Genomic DNA, 20,881 nt, shown 5'->3' on the forward strand with positions numbered 1-20,881 from the left:
GAAAGACTTGGTTGCCAAGGCCTAAAATAAATAGGTTTTGCGGAATATGGAGAATAATAGCACTTGTGCAGGCACCTAAGAATACATGCTTTCCACCATCACCATGAGTCAAAGGGAATACTTAGGAGGAGAATTTCAGGAAACCAGCTGGTGGAACTCCCCTTTAGAGAAAGGTTTATTTTGTCTTGCACAGTAAGGGTACTTCTGTACCTAGCGATAGCCTGGCATATGGCATTTTGATGATGCCTGGCATTATGGCACATGACTATACTTGATTTGAGCTTCTCAAAGAAACTTCTAAAATAAAATAATTGATTTGAATTAATTTATTAATTGCCCTAAATTATTTCATATATACGTGTGTGTATACACACACACACACACACACACACGTATATATATTAGTGAAAGGTTGCATTTCTGAAGTCCATCATCCAATAACTCCATGAAAACAGAATGATTATATATTGTCAAGTGATAAATTTGGACATGCTGCCTAATAGGTATGAATATGTGGAGACAGTGAAACTGGTAATTTAAAATTGAGGAATTCCCAGAAAAATCTGTGTATATAATTGTCATTACAGTGTTCAGTTATACTAGTAAAAAGCTACTGTCCACATAAAACCTAGATAAGAATAAGATAGTTACTCTGTAATTGGAATTAATACAAGTATTTCTTACTACCTTATTTTTAAATCTGGAATCCAACCTCATGGATATTTTGTAGAATCATAATTTATAAAGATATGTGGTTTATTAAGTGCATCGATAAGATCTATGTTTTCTGCCAAATAGCCTACAAGAAAGGAAACAGTCTTAAATGCAAGTGTAACTCACATACTGACTTTTGGGAAGATTTCTAATACTATGTCAAAGGGAGCAAATTCGAACAGCAAAGTTTGCAATATCTTAGAGTATCTACCTCTTTAAGGTGTCACAATATATGAAATATGATTGGAATATGATTCTATACTAGGTTATTTTGGTTTTTCAATCCATATTAAAATTTGTGATAAACTCAGAGGTTAACAGGGCAAATGACACAACTTCTTACATTCTTGTTTTAAAAAAAAGGAAACCCATTATTTAGCAATAATTCGCATACCTATACAACTCACCCACTTAAAATGTAAACTTCAGTGATTTTTAGTGTATTTCCAGAGATGTGCAATTATCACCACAATCAATTGTACACTATCTCATCCCTTCTAAAAGAAACTTCATGCCTGTAGGTTCCACCCACCTAAATCCTAGTGCTCTCTAACCTTATACAACCACTAAAACACTCTCTCTGGGGGCACCTGGGTGGCTCAGTGGTATAAGCCTCTACCTTCGGCTCAGGTCATGATCTCAGGGTCCTGGGATCGAGCCCCGCATCGGGCTCTCTGCTCAGTGGGGAGCCTGTTTCTCCCTCTCTCTCTGCCTGCCTCTCTGCCTACTTCTGACCTCTCTCTCTGTCAAACAAATAAATAAAGTATTTAAAAAAAATAAAAAATAAAACATTCTCTCTGTATAGATTTCCCTATTTAGGGCAATTCATGTGAATGGCTTTTGTGACTGGTTTCTTTTACTTGGCATGTTTTCAAGATTCATCCATGTTGTAGGGGCGCCTGGGTTGCTCAGTCAGTTAAAGCGTCTGCCTTCAGCTCAGGTTGTGATCTTGGGATTGAGCCCTGCATGAGGATCTCCTTTCATTTTGTAAGTTTAAGGTGTACAGCATGTTGATTTAATATATGTACTACAAAATGATTACTATCATAGTGTTAGCTAACACCTCCCATCATGTCACATAATTAACATTTCTTTTTAAGGTGAGAACCTTTAAATCTACTCAGAAACTTTGAAATATTTAATACAATATTATTAACTATTACCATGTTGTATATTAGATCCTTAGAATTTATTTATAAGTGGACATTTGTAATCCTTAAAAAACATTTCACCATTTCTCCCACACCCCAGCCTCTGGTAGCCATTACTGTACTTTCTGTTTCTATGAGATCAGTATTTTTAGATTCCACATGTAAGTGAAATTATATAGTATTTGTCTTTCTCTGACTTATTTTACTTGGCATGATGTCCTCAAGGTTCTTTCATTTTATCACATGGGTGAATAATATTCTACTGTTGATATATACCACATCTTTATCCATTGATCTGTTGGCAGGTACTTAAGTTGTTTCCGTATCTTGGCTATTATGAATAATACTTCAGTGAATATGGAAGTACAAATATCTTTTTGAGATCCATCTTTCTTTGTTTTTTTTTTTTTTTTGGAGTAGGTTAAAATTTTACTTTACCCAAGTCCAAGTCATATGTGACATTTATATTTTTTTAAGATTCTAGGTTTGTGGCTCTCTGAGACCACATACTTGGTCTGGTGTTTTGTTTTGTTTCTTACCTTTTATTTAGTTATTTTTTATTATTATGTTCAATTAACTGGCATGTAGTATATCATTAGTTTTTGATATAGTGTTCAGCAATTCATTAGTTACATATAACACCCAGTGCTCATCACCACACGTGCCCTTCTTAATACCCATCATCTGGTTACCCCATCACCCCCCCATACACACACACAGACCTCCTTTCTGTAACCTTCAGATTGGTTCTCAGAGTCCAGAGTCTTTCATGGTTTGTCTCCCTCTCTGATTTCTTCCCATTCAGTTTTCCCTCCCTTCCCCTATGGTCATCCATACTATTCCTTAATGTTCCACATAAGGGTGAAACCATATGATAATTGTCTTTCTCTGCTTGACTTATTTCACTTAGAATAATCCCCTCCAGTTCCATCCATGTCGATGTAAATGGTGGGTATTCATCCTTTCTGATGGCTGAGTAATATTCCATTGTATAGATGAACCACATCTTCTTTATCCATTTATCTGTTGAAGGGTATCTTGGCTCCTTCCACAGGTTGGCTATTGTGGATATTGCTGTATGAACATTAGGGTGCATGTGACTCTTATTTTCACTACGTCTGTATCTTTGGAGTAAATACCTAATAGTGCAGTTGCTGGGTTGTAGGATAGCTCTATTTTTAACTTCTTGAGGAACCCCCATACTGTTTTCAATTGACAACAGCTACAAAAACCATAAGATACCTAGGAATAAACCTAACCAAAGAGGTAAAGGATCTATACTCTAGAAACTACAGAACGCTTAGGAAAGAAATTGAGGAAGACACAAAGAAATGGAAAAATATTTCATGCTCATGGATTAGAAGAATAAATATTGTGAAAATGTCTACACTTCCCAGAGCAATCTACACTTTCAATGCAATTCCTATCAAAATACCATGGATATTTTTCACAGAACTGGAACAGACAATCCTAAAATTTGTAAAGAACCAGAAAAGACACCTAATTGCCAGGGGATTGTTGAAAAAGAAAACCAAAGCTAGGAGCAACACAGTGCCTGTCTTTGAACTATATTAAAAACCTGTGATCATCAAGTCAGCATGGTATTGGCACAAAAACAGAAACATAGATCAGTGAAACAGAATAGAGACCCCAGAAATGGACCCTCACATCTTTAGACCCTCAACTCTTAGACGAATCAGGAAAGAATATCCAATGGAGAAAAGTCTCTTCAATAAATGGTACTGGGGGGGGGGCGCCTGGGTGGCTCAGTGGGTTAAGCCTCTGCCTTCAGCTCAGGTCATGATCTCAGGGTCTCTGGGATCGAGCCCCGTATCGGGCTCTCTGCTTGGCAGGGAGCCTGCTTCCTCCCCTCTCTGGCTGCTGCTCTGCCTACTTGTAATCTCTCTCTCTCTCTCTCTCTCTCTCTCTCAATCTGTAAAAAAGAAAAAAAAAATTAAAAAAAAAATAAATGGTACTGGGAAAATTGGACAGCCACATGCAGGAGGGTGAAACTGGATCATTCTCTTATACCATACACAAAGATAAACTCAAAATGGGTGAAAGACCTAAATGTGAGACAGGAATCCATCAAAATCCTAAAGGAGAACATAAGCAGTAACTTCTTCCACATCGGCCACATTGACTTCTTACAGAACATGTCTATAAAGACAAGGCAAACAAAAGCAAAAATGAACTTTTGGGACTTCATCAAGATCAAAAGCATTTGTACAGTAAAGGAAACAGTCAACAAAACTAAGAGGAAACTCACAGAATGGGAGAAGGTATTTACAAATGACATTACAGATGAAGGGCTGGTATCCAAGATCTATAAAGAACTTCTCAAACTCAACACCCCAAAAAACAAATAATCCAGTCAAAAAATGGGCAGAAGACTGAACAGACAGTTCTCCAAAGAAGACAAACAAATGGCTAACAGACACATGAAAAAATGTTCAACATCACTAGCCATCAGGAAAATACAAATCAAAACCACAATGAGATACCACCTTACGCCAGGTAGAATGGCAAAAATTAAGATAGGAAACAAATCTTAGCAAAGATGTGGAGAAAGGGGAACTCTCTTACACTGTTGGTGGGAATGTAAGCTGGTACAGCCACTCAGGCTGTTCTTTCAGTGGCAGGTCTGCTTCTCCCTCTCTGTGCTCTCTCTCACTTTCACTATCCCTTAAATAAAATAGTAAAAAAAAAAAAAAAAAAAAGATTAATCCATGTTGTAGCATTTAACGGTACCTCATTCCTTTTTTTTTAAAAAAGATTTATTTATTTATTTATTTGACAGAGAGAGAAATCATAAGTAGGCAGAGAGGCAGGCAGAGAAGGAAGCAGGCTCCCTGCTGAGCAAAGAACCTGAAGCAGGGCTCCATCCCAGGACCCTGAGATCGTGACCTGAGTAGACCCACTGAGTCACCCAGGCACCCTACCTCATTCCTTTTTAGGAAAAACAAAAACAAAAACAAAAAAAATGTTATATGGATATATCACATTTTGTTTATCTATTGATCAGTTGGTGGACACTTGACTTGTTTCCAATTTTTGGCTATCATGAATAATGCTGCTATGAATATCTTCTGTGCTGCTATGAATATGTTCAAGTTTCTGTGTAGACTTATGTTTTCATTTCTATTGGGTATATACAGAAGTGGAATTTCTGGGTCATAAGATAGCTATGTTTTATCCTTTGAGTAACTACCAGACCATTTCCCCAAGAAAATTTACCATTTTACATACCCACCAAGAGTGGAAGATTCCAGTTTCTCCACGTTTTTGCCAACACTTGCTATTATCTTTTTGATTCTAGATATCCAAGTGTGGTATCTCATTATGGTTTTGATTTTCATTTCCCCAATGACTAATAATGTTTAGCACCTTTCCTTGTGCTTGTTGGCCATATGTATATATTCCTTAGAAAAATGTGTATTTAGATCCTTTGTCCATTTTTCAACTGTGTTATTTGTCTTTGTATTTTCCATAGTGTTCTTTTAATTCCATCTGCTATTACATATTCCATGGATACACACCTTCTCTTTCCCATCACTATAAAGAAGTTGAACTGTTTTCCTCAAGGCTGAAGTCTTTTTAGAACATTTGGTTCCATGTGGTGAGTTTCTCCTTTCCTAGAGAGCATCTGAGATTTTTATCGCCTTCCTTAGGGCTCCATGACATGACTAAATAAACCCAACATAATTCTTTTCTGCACTAGTAGTTATAGTTTTCCAACCAGAATGTCTTTTATTGGTCTCTAGGGGACAAGCTAACAGAGAATGACAATGAGTTGGAGAGCGAGTTAAGCTATTAAAGTGATGACAAAATTTTAGTGGTTTTCTTTCACCTTCTTGCAAATCTAATGTATTTTTCATAGTGACTTTCAAATTTTGCTTTGTATGTTCTGGATTTAGACCAAAAAAGACTATTTCACAAACCTTACAAAGTTAACTATGGTTAAACATTCATTTTTCTGTGATTTGTGTGCATTTGGCATTTTAATAAGAATTCTCCTTTACCATAAAACCATATTTTTCATGAAACTTTTATGTGCTGATAAATTATATCAATATATATGAGTAAAAAAATATGTGAAATAGACAAAACTGACAGTAATAACACTCTAACATACCATCTTAACGCTTTGATCCATAAGCAAAATAAAAAATGATAGCTATGTGAAAAAATCTGTATAAGAATATAATAGAATTGATAAACAATCAGAAGGTAGTTGTCGAGAAAGGGAAAGTCAAGAATCCTTTTCATCAAGAATCTTTTTATAAGGTTATTATAATAATTTTGCTCCCCTGTTTAAAGCCCTCAGAAGCCTTGCCATTACTCTTACGAGAAAATTGCCAGTGTTTCACAAGGTGTTAAAGGGAAATCCTGCACAAGCTGGCCCTTCACAGCCCCTTATGCCCCCTGGTTGTCTGAATTCCGTTCATATTAGCCTTCATCGAATTCATATTCAAATGTATGAGGCTCTTTGACATTAAAAGCCCTTATATAGAATGCTTCTGAGAACTCATGGGGAATTTGCACTTGTATTAAATGGTATTAGGACCAGAAATCTCGAAATAAATAAGACACAGGCTCTTTTTCAAGAAGTTCTCAAGGGAGTTAACCTAACAGAATAACACAGGAACACACAAAATATTACAGCACTCATGCATGTTTTGGCCCCAATCTAATCTGAGCTGTAGTTAACTGGACTAGAATATGTGTTGACTAGGCTAGTGAAGTAATTGGTCTCCTTATTTCCTAAGGCAAAACCCAGATCTTGATTGATCATACACCAAAGAGTACCAGGGAAGACTGAAAGCAATGAATGACAGCAAGTCAGCCTGCAGTGTCATAAGGGTTGCTCTAGTCAGACAAACATCTCAAATAAATGGATTAAAAAAGGTAAAAGGGAACCTGCCACAAAAGAACACTAAGAATATCAAGCCAGAAGACCCTCTCCTCTACAGGGTCTTCATTGTCCAGGATGCCAACAAAACCATAACACTTTCTCATCCTAAGAGAAGTGAGAGCAAGTTGTTGGTAGCGTTAGATAATATATTTGAAAACACACCTATGATATCAACAATATTCCCTTTTCTGAGATTACTTAAACCTTTCCATATTAAAATAGAATAGAATAACAGGCTCAAAAAAGGACAGGAGGGCAGAAAACCATAACAAACAGATAATGGAGGAAAAGTCATAAAATTATTTTTCCTAAATAACGTCAGGACTTAACCCCAAAATGACTTACAAATAAAATGTATTCAAACACTTAAGCAAAGGTACTTAAGTTACTTAGAATTTTTAAGTCCCTAACAACCAAGGTAAAGCTTTTCAGCTTATCTTATTTATTAGTGATGAAATACACCAACTAGAGGAATTAAAGTTAGGGTCTTCAGTTCACACAACACCAAAATAAACCCCAAGTAAATAAATAGTTTCAAATTCTTTTAAATGCCCTTAAAGTGCTAGGAGAAATACAGATCAATGTTGTTATAAACGGGGCATCTGGAACTAAACCCCAAAATAATTAACAAAGAAGAAAAAGACAACAGAATTGAATACAGGAAAGTTTAGACAAATTATCATAAATGACCTGAAAATAGAAGTTGGGCAAGCTACATAACTGACAACACATTAAAAATAAATACATAAGTAACTAAGACCCAGAAGACAAACAGTTGAAGGAAATGCATATGAAATTCACAAACATGAATTATAAACTTGGGGAAAATTATTTTTTATAATGTACAAAAGTGATGCCAAAACAATGAACACTGTTATGCTGTAAATAAGCAAATAAAAATAAATAAATTTAAAAAAAAAAAAAGTGATTAAAAATTAAGATGCATATAAAAATTAATAAGATAAAGAGTAAACACCCAGATTGAGAAATAGATGAGGCTAATATAGAAGCAATTCCCAAAGGTTTCATAAATATATAAGAACATGTGCACTAGATAAGAGCATGTAGAAAATAAGAATTCAGATTTTCTCGGGCTTTAGATCTACTACTACCTTCCCCTCTTCTTAGATTCTTTCTGCAATGTGCTAGAAAATGAAAAAAGGGAAGGATGGAGAATATGGCTGGGGAAGTTTTTAGGTTGTATCTCTGTGGTTGGTGAAGGAGAGAGATTCAGAAGCAGTTGGGATAAATGGGAGAAAGGAGGAGGGGAAAAGTGAATTTTCTAACATATTATTGAAGACTTGCTGAAAACCACTTGGGAACTTACTTATGTTTTCCAGAAAACTCAGTTCTTTTTTGCAGTGCTCTTGGAATAAACTGTGTGGGTCACAGCATTGCATGATTTACATATAACCTTATAGACACAGAATGACTATCTTTATAAAGATCTGATGTCTTCTATAAGGAGGGAAGCAGGGAAGGACCAAAGTCTTTTTGTTATTTCTGTTTGGATATAGGATAACGACTGATTTTTTAAGTTTTTCTCATATTTTAGAAATGATGTATTTTTTTTGTATTCTCTCCTTAAAACATATATTTAAAGAAATAGAAAATTTAAGACATTTTGGAAGTTGGTTATACCATTTTTAAAAGTGGCATTGCCTTAGTATATATTTTTTAAAGTTATTTTTAGGACTACAGAAAAGTTGTCCAAGTAAAAGAGGATCAACTTACAGCGTTTTAAAACAAATTTAATATTTTTGTAGAATTAATGATTAATCTGTATGATTCATATCACATTTATTTTAGCTTTAGAATATTAAACAGGGAAATTAAAGTTTGTATTTTTTAAATAAGTTGACAAATATTAAAACCTTTGAGAAGACTATAGGGGAAAAGGGACACATTTTCATAGGCAGGTTTCAAAATATATTATTGAGTTCTGCCTTAATATTTTCTGAGGCAGTATAAATCTTTTTCACTATAATTAGATGTCTTTTTACTTTCCCCTCAGCATTTATGTTAGACGTTAATAATGAAAAAATGGTAACATCACATAGAACTTGACAGTGTCTGTTCTAGTCTCACTATGCTAAAGGTCTGTGCACCAGCAGTGTTCAACATGTATGTTTCTAGCTTTTAGTCCTCAGAGCAAGTAGAGATGTACACCAAAGATGCTGCCTAAGAAAACAAAATAGAACACAGAAATAAATAGAATATGTACTAGATACACAAATGCTAGAGTTGTGCTAAATGTAGGCAATTTTTCATTGTCCATGTAAATGAGCTAAGACTATCTCCAATTCTATGAGCAATAATACCCTTCCAAATTTTTTAAAGTATGCACATTTTCTAAGGCCATACTAAAGGAAAGTTGGCAAAAATCCCAGCTTTCTTAGGAGCCATGCAAAAACATCATATTTTAAAAGTCAGAAAAATTTTTGTATAAATTTTAGCCTCACACAGACTAGACTAGAAGAATCATTATTTTAAAACCTATAAGGTTTCTACCCATTTGCAAGATTTCATGAGTACTTTGTGCAAGAAGGAGGTAGTGAAAAGTTGATGATGATTCTTATATATAGTAGGTATTGGAGGGGACTGAAATATAATATTCAGTGGCATTTGGAAGCAGGAGTGAAGCTATGAAGAAGCCACAAAATCTCTTAAACCTTAAACTCATTTTGTAGGTGAAGCAAAAATTATGTATTGCCTGTGATGGTTCTGGAAACTTCAGTGTCAAATTCTAAATAATATACTGTGTAGCATTCAATTAATGTTAAATGGATGACTATGTAGTATTTTACATTATGTTAGTAACTCTGCAATAAGATATTATGTCTCTATTTCAGATATGAGTGGGAGCTTTTAGAAAGATTAGTCCACCTGGCAATAATTCCATCAAATAGATTATCTGGGGAAGTTGGTTCAAATCTGGTTTCTGTAGAATAGAAAATACTACATGCTGACCACAATTTTGGGTAATTGAGATGCACATTTGCAGGTCAATGGCTTTCACAAATCCTGTAGTAGAGACATCTTTAAGCTTTTCTTAACTCATTGTTTCCCCAAATTACTTGACTATTGTTTAGTCAGTTCAGGCTGCTTTAACAACATAACCATAGACTGAGTGGCTTAGAAACATCAAACATTTCTTTCTTACAGTTCTGTAGGCTAGAAATCTGAGGTCAGGATGCTGGTATGGTCAGGTGCTGATGAGGGTCTTCTTCCAGATTGGACACTGCCAATTTTTAGTTGTACCTTCACATGGTGAAGAGTGTGTGAGCTTGAACACTGATCCCATTCATGAGGACTTACCCTCACGGCTGAATTACGTCCCAAAGACCCCGCCTCCTAATACATCACACTGAGGATTAGACTTCAACATGTGAGTTTTGAGGGACACAAACATTCAGTGCATAACAACTACAAAATCTTTATGGCTTTTTTTTTTTTATGTAAAACAGTAACATTTTCACTAGTTTGTTTTCTAAAAACACACTTAAAAATAAATCAGATCAAGGGAAATGCCCTGATTACAAAGACTGAACTAGAAAAACAGAACCAGTAGGAGATATATAATAGATTTATTATAGAGAGTTGGCTATGTGATTTGGGAGTCTAGGGAGGCATTACAGAAATCTGCATGGCAGGGTATTAAGGTATGAGGAAGGACAGGCTGGTATTCACAGGCAGAGGTAGAAACTTCATCGGTAAGAGTTTCTCCTTTATCAGAAAGCCTGAGTCTCTCTTAAACCCTTTCAAGGGATTAAATCAGATCTACCCAGATTACCTAAAATAATCTCCCTTACTTAAATTCAACAGGTAATAGACTTCAGAATACCTTACAGCAGCACTTATATTAGTGTTTGAACAACTGGGATTATAGCCTAGTCAAGCTGACACATAAAACTGACCATCACAGGGAATATGAATTCAGAGATATACCATTACTTTTTAAAAAATGATTCCTAACTCTGAATATCTATAGACTCTAGATATGCTTTTGCCAACAACCCCACCACATACACACACACAGAGACATCAAATCACATGGAACATGCTATAGTCTATACAACATATAATACAACATATCTGTTAGGATTAGGTTTGACTTTACATAACAACAGCATTGTTGTTTTTTAAAGATATTCTATTGCCTGGATACCCAGGACTGGCATGGTGTCTCTTCTGTTTCACCAGTTATTTAGGGTCCCATTTTTCATGTACCTTTCTGCTCTGCTGTCTTCAGCAGATCTCTTTGATTATCAAAGTTAACTCATAGCCTGAGAAAACGTCTGGAGCTCCATTCTTCTTTTCTGTTCTCTCAGCAACAAAAAGGGCAAAAGAGAGTAAGGCTGTCTCCTCCGCTTTAAAAGGAGCCTGGAAGTCTCACATGTCTGCCTAAGCCTCATTGGCCACGCTTTGGACACATGGCCACATTTTGTGGTGAGATAGGGTAGGGAATGTAGTCTCTGAATCTAGGAGGCAGGTATCCAGCTAAAATCTGGGGTTCTGTTTCCAAGAAGCAAAGGGAAAATGGATGTTGGAGTGAGCAACTAGTATCCTTTGCATCACTAGGTGGCTTTAAAATCCTTACAAACATTTAACTTCTCATAGTTACATTAGTATAGGCTTTTCGAGATGGATTTTGAAGAGTGGTTGGGTAGGCATATTATAGATGAATTTATCAAGTATACTTGTGGTTTTTTACTAGCTATTCAGATTTTTCCAGTTAGCAGTTTCCTCTACATTTCCATTTTTAACATATGCCATTCTATCCAAAATGACTGATTTAACTTTGGAACCATTATTTTGGAAATAGCTTCAGGATCTATGACCAGATTTTTTGGAATTGGTCTCATGTCACATTAGTTTGGCTCTGACTTTGTGTGTATTTTGTCTTGCTCCCCAAAGTTGCTCTCACCATATATAGAGTTTTAACCAATGAATTTGTTTTGTGTTTCTCTGTGTTTTTGTGTTTCTCTCTCATGCATATCTTAGATTCTGTGTTAAGTGAGGAAGGGGATGGTCCTGCCTTGCTTTTACCAGTATGACCTTAGGCTTTGATATATTTCTGATGATGTTACTGAGTGAATAATTTTTTTGCCAGTTTTGATTTCTGAAAATTATTTGAAGAACTACATTATACAATATTTGCCTTCTCCCTTTCTCATCAGTTACCCAAAGTAAAATTTCTCTTTAAATATTGACATAAAATTATTACTCTTGTGTTCAATAAAGGAGGCTTAAACATGTGAATCTAAGAAGTGTGCTATGTAGTGAGTGGCAATATTTTGAAGAGGACCATAACTTACTTTTACATTATCAAACCTGCAAAGAATTTGCAGGGAGAAGGGGGGAGGGGTTAAATAAAACTATACAATTCTATTTGTAAGAAGAAATGCCTCATTTGTTCATTATTAATTTCTTTGATTAATATTAAAATGCCTTGATTGTGCAATAATGAGGTTGAATACCTTTTGCTTATTGCTGTAATTTGTAATCATTTGCAAGGTTGCTGAGTAATAATTTTATTATTGTTGTGAGGAGATGAGTCTATTAGGAAACAGTGATTGTCAACTGTGTATTCCTTATAACACCATGGAAAGAGAATTATGATACCGATCAGTGTTTGCCATGAAACATTGGTCTTTAATTGGTGATACCAGTGTACAATAACAGCTAGCAGAGAACTGCTTAACAGTATATATTTTTTTCCCTAGATGGTCATAAAGGGAACACTGTTCCTACAGTCTAAATGACACAGAGGCCTGCATTTGTGTTCTTTACAACTTTGAATATTTTTGTTTCCTCTCTTTATTTTGGGCTACTCCATTTCTGGCATAACCTTTAAAAAAAATCAAACTATCGTATATTTCATTTTGTTTATCATATGTAAACAATTCATAAATTTAGACCACTATTTGGTTTCTATGTTGTTTGAAATTTTTTTTCCCTTCATTCAAAAAATAGATGAGTGATTTTGGCTTAGAAATGCAGAGAGCTGGAAAAAAAAGCAGTACCCCCACCTTACAATAAAAGAAAATCTGGACAGGGCGCCTGGGTGGCTCAGTGGGTTAAGCCGCTGCCTTCGGCTCAGGTCATGATCTCAGGGTCCTGGGCTCGAGTCCTGCGTCGGGCTCTCTGCTCAGCGGGGAGCCTGCTTCCCTCTCTCTCTCTCTGCCTGCCTCTCTGTCTACTTGTGATCTCTCTCTGTCAAATAAATAAATAAATAAATAAATAAGAAAATCTGGACAAACTGCAAATTAATGAATTTTCTTATGTCCATCAGGGAACTGAGGTAACAGGGCCAGACTCTGAAGGGATACATTGTATGGTAACATTTATATGACATTCTTGAAAAAAGCAAAACTATAGAGATGGCAGCAAATAGATGGGTGGTTTCTAAAGGTTGACATTTGGTGAGCAGGATGATTGCAAAGAAAGTGCAGAAGGGAATTTAAAGTTTTTACTTAAATTCCAGTTAATTAACAATCCTGTTATATTCGTTTCAAGTATATAATTTCACGTATATAATTCAGTCTTCTGTACAACATCCGGAGCTCATAACAAGTGTACTCCTTGACCCCATCACCTATTTAACCCATCCCCCCACCCACCTCCCCTGTGGTAACCTGCAGTTTGTTTTCTGTAGTTAAGAGTCTATTTCTTGGTTTTCCTCTCTCTCTCTCTCTCTCTCTCTCTCTCTCTTTCTATTTTCATTTGTTTTGTTTCTTAAATTCCACATATGAGTGAAATCATTGCAGAGGGGAACTTTTAAGATAATAGAAATAGGGACCAACTATTCATCTTAGTTTGCTCAAGACTCCCAATTTTAAAACCGAAAGGCTTACGTGTTACATAATCCCTCTTCCAGGCAAACCAGGATTATTTGTTACTTTGCATGGAAGTATTCTTTTGGTACTGGCTTGGTAGGTACTTGGAACTATGTCTTTGTTACAACAGAATGGAAGCTTTTAAAAAACTCAGCCAGTATCTCAGAAATCCGATAATGCAGACTGTGATGAACAAATCTAACTGTATTGAAAACTAAGAGAACTAGATCAAAAATTGAATCTGACCACATAAAAAGCAGATATGTAGAGTTTTAAGGAGCTCATGATAGGAATCTGCAAATATTTGCAGGGCTGTCATGGAAAAAAATGGGTTCAGTTCTAATAACATGGTGTATCTAATATTCCTACCTTTGTGTAAATACAGCCTGAACAACTGTGTTCCATGGCTTTGCATGATTAGGTTTAATCATTAAATATCTTGAGATCTTATTTTCCTTATTGATAAAATGAAGAAATCACAATAGTAATCCCTATTATAATTATTTGTTGAGATTATGAACTCTCAAATTGATTGTAACTATACTCAAATAACTGGCTCCAAATCTATCTTCCTCTACAACTTTGGTTAAATTAGTCAACCCATCTATGCTTTGGTTTTTCTACTCTTAGAAAAATCAGTTTAATGGCACCTGCTTCCAGTGTTGGAATAAAGGTAAAAAGAGATCATGTGCATAAAGGATAGCATAATGCCTGGCAAATAGTAAAAGCAGACATTATATCTGATACACTTTAAGTGGCTTGCTAGCATTCTCATTTAGCATTTCTAGTTCTTGGACTTAGATCATACAGAAGAATATAAGATTTAAAATATCAAAATGGAGCACTTTTTCATGTGTCTGTTGGCCATCTGGATGTCTTCTTTGCAGAAATGTCTGTTCATGTCCTCTGCCCATTTCTTGATTGGATTGTTTGTTCTTTGGATGTTGAGTTTGCTAAGTTCCTTATAGATTTTGGATACTAGCCCTTTATCTGATATGTCGTTTGCAAATATCTTCTCCCATTCTGTCAGCTGTCTTTTGGTTTTGTTAACTGTTTCCTTTGCTGTGCAAAAGCTTTTGATCTTGATGAAATCCCAATAGTTCATTTTTGCCCTTGCTTCCCTTGCCTTTGCCGTTGTTCCTAGGAAGATGTTGCTGCGGCTGAGGTCGAAGAGGTTGCTGCCTGCGTTCTCCTCAAGGATTTTGATGGATTCCTTTCTCACATTGAGGTCCTTCATCCATTTGGAGTCTATTTTCGTGTGTGGTGTAAGGAAGTGGTCCAATTTCATTTTTCTGCATGTGGCTGTCCAATTTTCCCAGCACCATTTATTGAAGAGGCTGTCTTTTTTCCATTGGACATTCTTTCCTGCTTTGTCGAAGATTAGTTGACCATAGAGTTGAGGGTCGATTTCTGGGCTCTCTATTCTGTTCCACTGGTCTATGTGTCTGTTTTTGTGCCAGTACCATGCTGTCTTGATGATGACAGCTTTGTAATAGAGCTTGAAGTCCGGAATTGTGATGCCACCAACTTTGGCTTTGTTCTTCAATATTCCTTTGGCTATTCGAGTGCTCCACGTCACTCGGCATCAGGGAAATACAAATCAAAACCACAATGAGATATCACCTCACACCAGTCAGAATGGCTAAAATTAACAAGTCAGGAAATGACAGATGCTGGAGAGGATGTGGAGAAAGGGGAACCCTCCTCCACTGTTGGTGGGAATGCAAGCTGGTCCAACCACTCTGGAAAACAGCATGGAGGTTCCTCAAAATGTTGAAAATAGAACTACCCTATGACCCAGCAATTGCACTACTGGGTATTTACCCTAAAGATACAAACATAGTGATCCGAAGGGGCACGTGTACCCGAATGTTTATAGCAGCAATGTCTACAATAGCCAGACTATGGAAAGAACCTAGATGTCCATCAACAGATGAATGGCTAAAGAAGATGTGGTATATATACACAATGGAATACTATGCAGCCATCAAAAGAAATGAAATCTTGCCATTTGCGACGACGTGGATGGAACTAGAGCGTATCATGCTTAGTGAAATAAGTCAATCGGAGAAAGACAACTATCATATGATCTCCCTGATATGAGGACATGGAGAAGCAACATGGGGGGGGAGGGGGATAGGAGAAGAATAAATGAAACAAGATGGGATTGGGAGGGAGACAAACCATAAATGACTCTTAATCTCACAAAACAAACTGGGGGTTGCTGGGGGGAGGTGGGATTGGGAGAGGGGGAGCGGGCTATGGACATTGGGGAGGGGAGGCGAACCATAAGAGACTATGGACTCTGAAAAACAACCTGAGGGTTTTGAAGGGTCAGGGGTGGGAGGTTGGGGGAACAGGTGGTGGGTGATGGGGAGGGCACGTTTTGCATGGAGCACTGGGTGTTGTGCAAAAAGAATGAATACTGTTACGCTGAAAAAATTAATAAAAGGGGGAAAAAAAAAATATCAAAATGGACTCTTTTTTCTGTTTCAAAAAAAAATCAGTTGAAATTCTTATAAATTCATCTTTATTACCTACAATCAAGAATGGAATTGACAAGAGCATAGAAGAATGTTATAGCCAAGAATAATTACATAACAAAAAATATATATAAAAAAATGAGTGATTTTCTTTTGTGTGATACTGAGGCAGGCCCTTTTTATCATAAACTTAGATACCCTTGTATTAAGCACATAGTGGAGTTAAAGGCCTAGAGTGCTTCTTTCTACTGCTATAAACCTATATAGAAAGCTGTGCAAATGCTGACAATAAGCAAGGACTTCTAGTCTCTGGCTCCACATGCAAGGAGATTGAAAGTTTCTACCTCATTCTAACAATAAGTAGCAAACTGAACAAACTGAAAAATCAACAACTCTTGTCAGATTCTTAAGAGAGGACAAGACATGGAACAAACCACTGACCCCCAAATTGTAGAGACAAATGAATACAGGTCATTGGCACTTAACAGAGCAGAGACTCATGGGCAGAACCTTTGTGAGAACCAGTACCAGGAGAAGAAAACCCAAGCCATACTTGATGAATTCCTGGAGCCTCGTGTGGACAACTATGAGAGTTAAAAACTCCAGTGGAATCCAGCCAGAGGGGCCCCACAAGATTGTGAGGTTTAGCTTCAGGATTTGTATCAGGTTTGCACAGCAAATATCACAGTGAAGTCCCCTCATGTTCCTGGCAGGGGAAGAGGAAAAGGAACCATTATGAACTACACCAGAGCTCCATTCCTATTAACAAAGACTTCCATGAGAGAAACTTGTTAACCAGAGCCTAACCTGCTAGGGTTCTGTCAGAATCCAGCCCTCTCTAGCGATCTTGACCCACCAAAGGGGTGAGGGGGACAAAGAAGAATTGTCATAAAGGTCCCAGTCCAGAGTCCACAGGCTCACTGAAAGACAGGAACCTAATCACAAGACTGTAGAACACTTCTGCTCTCCCTGCAACTCACTACCACAGGACTAAATTACAGCAGTTCCTTTCGCTCAGTATATCATATGTGGCTATCAGGAAAAGAAATGACACCACAATGTGAAGACAGGGAGCAAGCGCCAGAGCCAGGCCTGGCAGCAATAGTAGAATTGTCAGACCAAGAATTGAAAAGAACTGTGATTAGTGTGCTTAAGGCCCAATTGGCTAAAGTAGCATGCAGGAACAGATGGGCAATGTCGACAGAAAGATGGAAATCCTGAGAACCAAAAAGAAATCCAGAGATTAAAAATACAGTTACAGAGAAGAAGCATGCTTTTAATGGGATTATTTGATAGACTGGACATGGCTGAAGAAAAAAAGAAAATGACCTAATAGATCAATAGAATGTTTGAAAACCAAAAAGCAAACAATGAAGTAAACAACAGACTATCCAAGGACTCTTGACCAACTACAAAATGTGTAGCATAGACATAATGGGAGTACTAGAAGGAGACAAAAGAAAAAGAAGAAGATTTTTGAAAGAGTAATGTGTGAGCATTTCCCCAAATTAATGTCGGACATCAAACCACAGATCTAAGCAGCATGGAGATCGCCCAGGAGGATAAATGCCAAAAACAAACCAACCAACTTGCAACTTTGGCAAATCATTTTCAAACTAAAGAAAATCAAAGAGAAAAGTCCTGAAGGAACACAGAGGGAAGAAAAATCACCTTGCCTATAAAGGAACAAAGATAATTACTTTTGACTTCTCTTCAGAAACCATGTAAGTAATAAAAGAGTGGAATGAAATATTTAGAGAAGAAAGTTCACCCACCCAGAAGTCTGTAAAATTATTCTTCAGAAGTCAGGGAGAAGTAAAGACATTCTCAAACAAAAATTGAGTGAATTCATTTCCAATAGATCTACCCTGCAAAAAATGTTAAAAGAACTTATTTAGAGAGAAGGAAAATAATATAGACTAGAAACTCATATCTATACAAAGTTAGGGAGAACACTGAAGAAGGAATAGTAAAGGTAAATAAAAACTTTCATTCTTCTTGGGACACCTGGGTGGCTCAGTAAGTTAAGCATCCAACTCTTGGTTTCACCTCAGATTGTGATCTCAGGGTCATGAGATTGAGCCCTGCATGGGGCTCCAAACTCAGTGCAGAGTCAGCTTGCGATTCTCTGCCTCTGCCCATCTCACTGCTTGTACTCTCTCTCTCTCTCAAATAAATAAAAAATCGTTTAAAAAAACTTTCATTCTTCTTACTTTAACATATAATAGTTTGTTCAAAATCATGATATCAGTAATATATTCAGTTATAATTATACATATATATTTATGCTTATATGTAAGTGAAATGAATGACAGCAATGATACAAGGCGTGGGAGGAAGGAATTAGGATTATTTTGTTATATAATGTATAGTGTGAAGTGGTATAGTGTTATTGGAAAGTGAATTTGGATACTGGCAGTTCTAGGGCAACCACTAAAAGAAGTAAAAAAAAAAAAAGAGAAAGAAAAAGTATAACTGATTTGCTAAGATAGGGCAGAAAATGGAACTATGTAAAATGCTCAATTAAAATCACAAAAGGCAGAAAAATAATGGAAGACAAAATTAGGAACAAAAAAAACAAAAACAAAAACAGCAATGTCTATGGTAAATATTATTCCATATATGTCAATAAGCACTTTTAATGTCTGTGGTCTATTAAAAGACAGAGATTGTCTTAGTGGATCAAAAAACTCAACCCGACTATACATTGCTTATAAAAATACACTTAAATATAAAGAGATCTATACAATGAAAGTAAATATATGGAGAAAATAGACCATGCTAATACTAACCAAATGAAAGCAAGAGCAGCTATACTAATTTCAAACAGAGTAGACTTCAAAGCAAAAAAAAAAAAACAAAAACAAAAAACCTATTTGGGATTAAGAAAAAATATTACATAACAGTAAAAGTGTCAATTCTCCTATGACACAGCAATTCTTAATGTTTGTGCACCTGATAACAGAGCATCAACCTACATGAGGCAAAACCTGATGGAAATGCAAGGAAAAATAGATGAATCTATTATCCTAGCTGGAGACTCGTCACCCCCTCTTAGAAATGGACACCAAGCAGAAAAGCAAAAAAGATATAGCTGAACTCAACAACACCATCAATCAATCAATTAAGTACAATTGGCATCTATAGACTGCTTCTTCCAACAATAGCAGAACATATCTTTTTCTCAAGAAAGTAAACAGAAAAGCCTACTCTTGCTGGTATATTTCCACTCATTAGAAATGTGTATATATACTGCACTAAGTAGGGGAATATACAGTGCTAGTTGTAGAAGTTACAAAAGTGAATATGGAGAGATATATAGAGCAATAAAATACAGTCCAAAAATTAGGCCTCTTGGGAATACCTGGTTAAGCCTCTGCCTTCGGCTCAGGTCATGATCTCAGGGTCCTGGGATTGAGCCCCACATTGGGCTCTCTGCTCAGTGGGGAGCCTGCTTCTCCCTCTCTCTCTGCCTGCTGCTCTGCTTACTTGTCATCTCTCTCTGTCAAGTAAATTAAAAAATCTTAAAAAAAATTAAGCCTCATGTATATGGTCAATTAAATTTTGAGAAAAATGACCAGACAATCCAATGGAGAAAGATCTTTCAACCAAAGGTGCTGAGTCAATTCAATGTCCACATGCAAAAAATAAATAAATAAAATTGAATCCCTATCACACACCATATTAAAAATTAATTCAAAGTGGATCAAAGACCTAAATATAAGATTTAAAACTACTTAAAACTCACAGAAGAAAACAGTTATAAGTCTCTGTGTCTGTGAATTAGGCAGTGGTTTCTTAGATATGACACCAAAAGCGCAAGTGAAAAAAGAAAGCATAAATAAATTAGACTTCATTAAAACTTAAAACTTTTGTGCTGCAGAGGACACCATCAAGAAAGGGAAAGACAACCCTCAGAATGGAGCACAATATTTGCAGACCATATGCCTGATAATAGACTTACATTTACAGTATATAAATAACTCTTAGAGCTCAGTAATAAAAAACCAAATAACCCAATTAAAGTATGGACAAATGATCTGAACAGACATTTTTCCAAGACATATACATATGGACAGTAAGCACATGAAATTGTGCTTAGTATAGACTAATAATGTCATAATTAAGGAAAAGGAAATCAAAACCAGAATGAGATATCACTTCCTACCACACTGGAATGGCTAGAATAAAAAAGACAGGTAAGAACAAGTCTTGGGAGGGAATATGGAGAAATTGTGTGGTGTCACCATTTTGGAAGACATTCTAGCAGTTTCTTAAAAGGTGACACTTAAGATTAGCACATGACCCAGCTTTTTTATTCTTAGGTTTATAGTGGTGAAAATTTAAAACACATCCACAAGTAAAAACTTGAACACGAATGTAATACCAGTATTTATCATGAATACCCCAAATTGTAAACAGTCCAAGTGTTCATCAACTCATGAATGGGTAATTAAAACATTGTATATGCAGATGATGAAACTGTATTTGGCAATAAAAATGAACAAAGTACTGATGCATGTTATAATACTAATGAGACTTGAAAACATGCTGCATAAAGGAAGCCAGTCACAGGAGGCCACATATTGTACAATTCCGTTGATATGAAATGTTCAGAATAGGCAAATCTACACAGACAGAAAGTAGATTAGTGGTTATGTAGGACTAGGGAGAGAGGAGAGGTGTGAAAAGGAGAAGAGACAGCTAACGTTATGAAGCTTCTTTTAGGTATGATGAAAATATTCTAAATGGATTGCAGTGATGGTTGCACAATTCTGA

This window comes from Meles meles, chromosome 12, assembly GCF_922984935.1.
Source record: "Meles meles chromosome 12, mMelMel3.1 paternal haplotype, whole genome shotgun sequence".
In the NCBI taxonomy this organism is placed as follows: Eukaryota; Metazoa; Chordata; class Mammalia; order Carnivora; family Mustelidae; genus Meles; species Meles meles.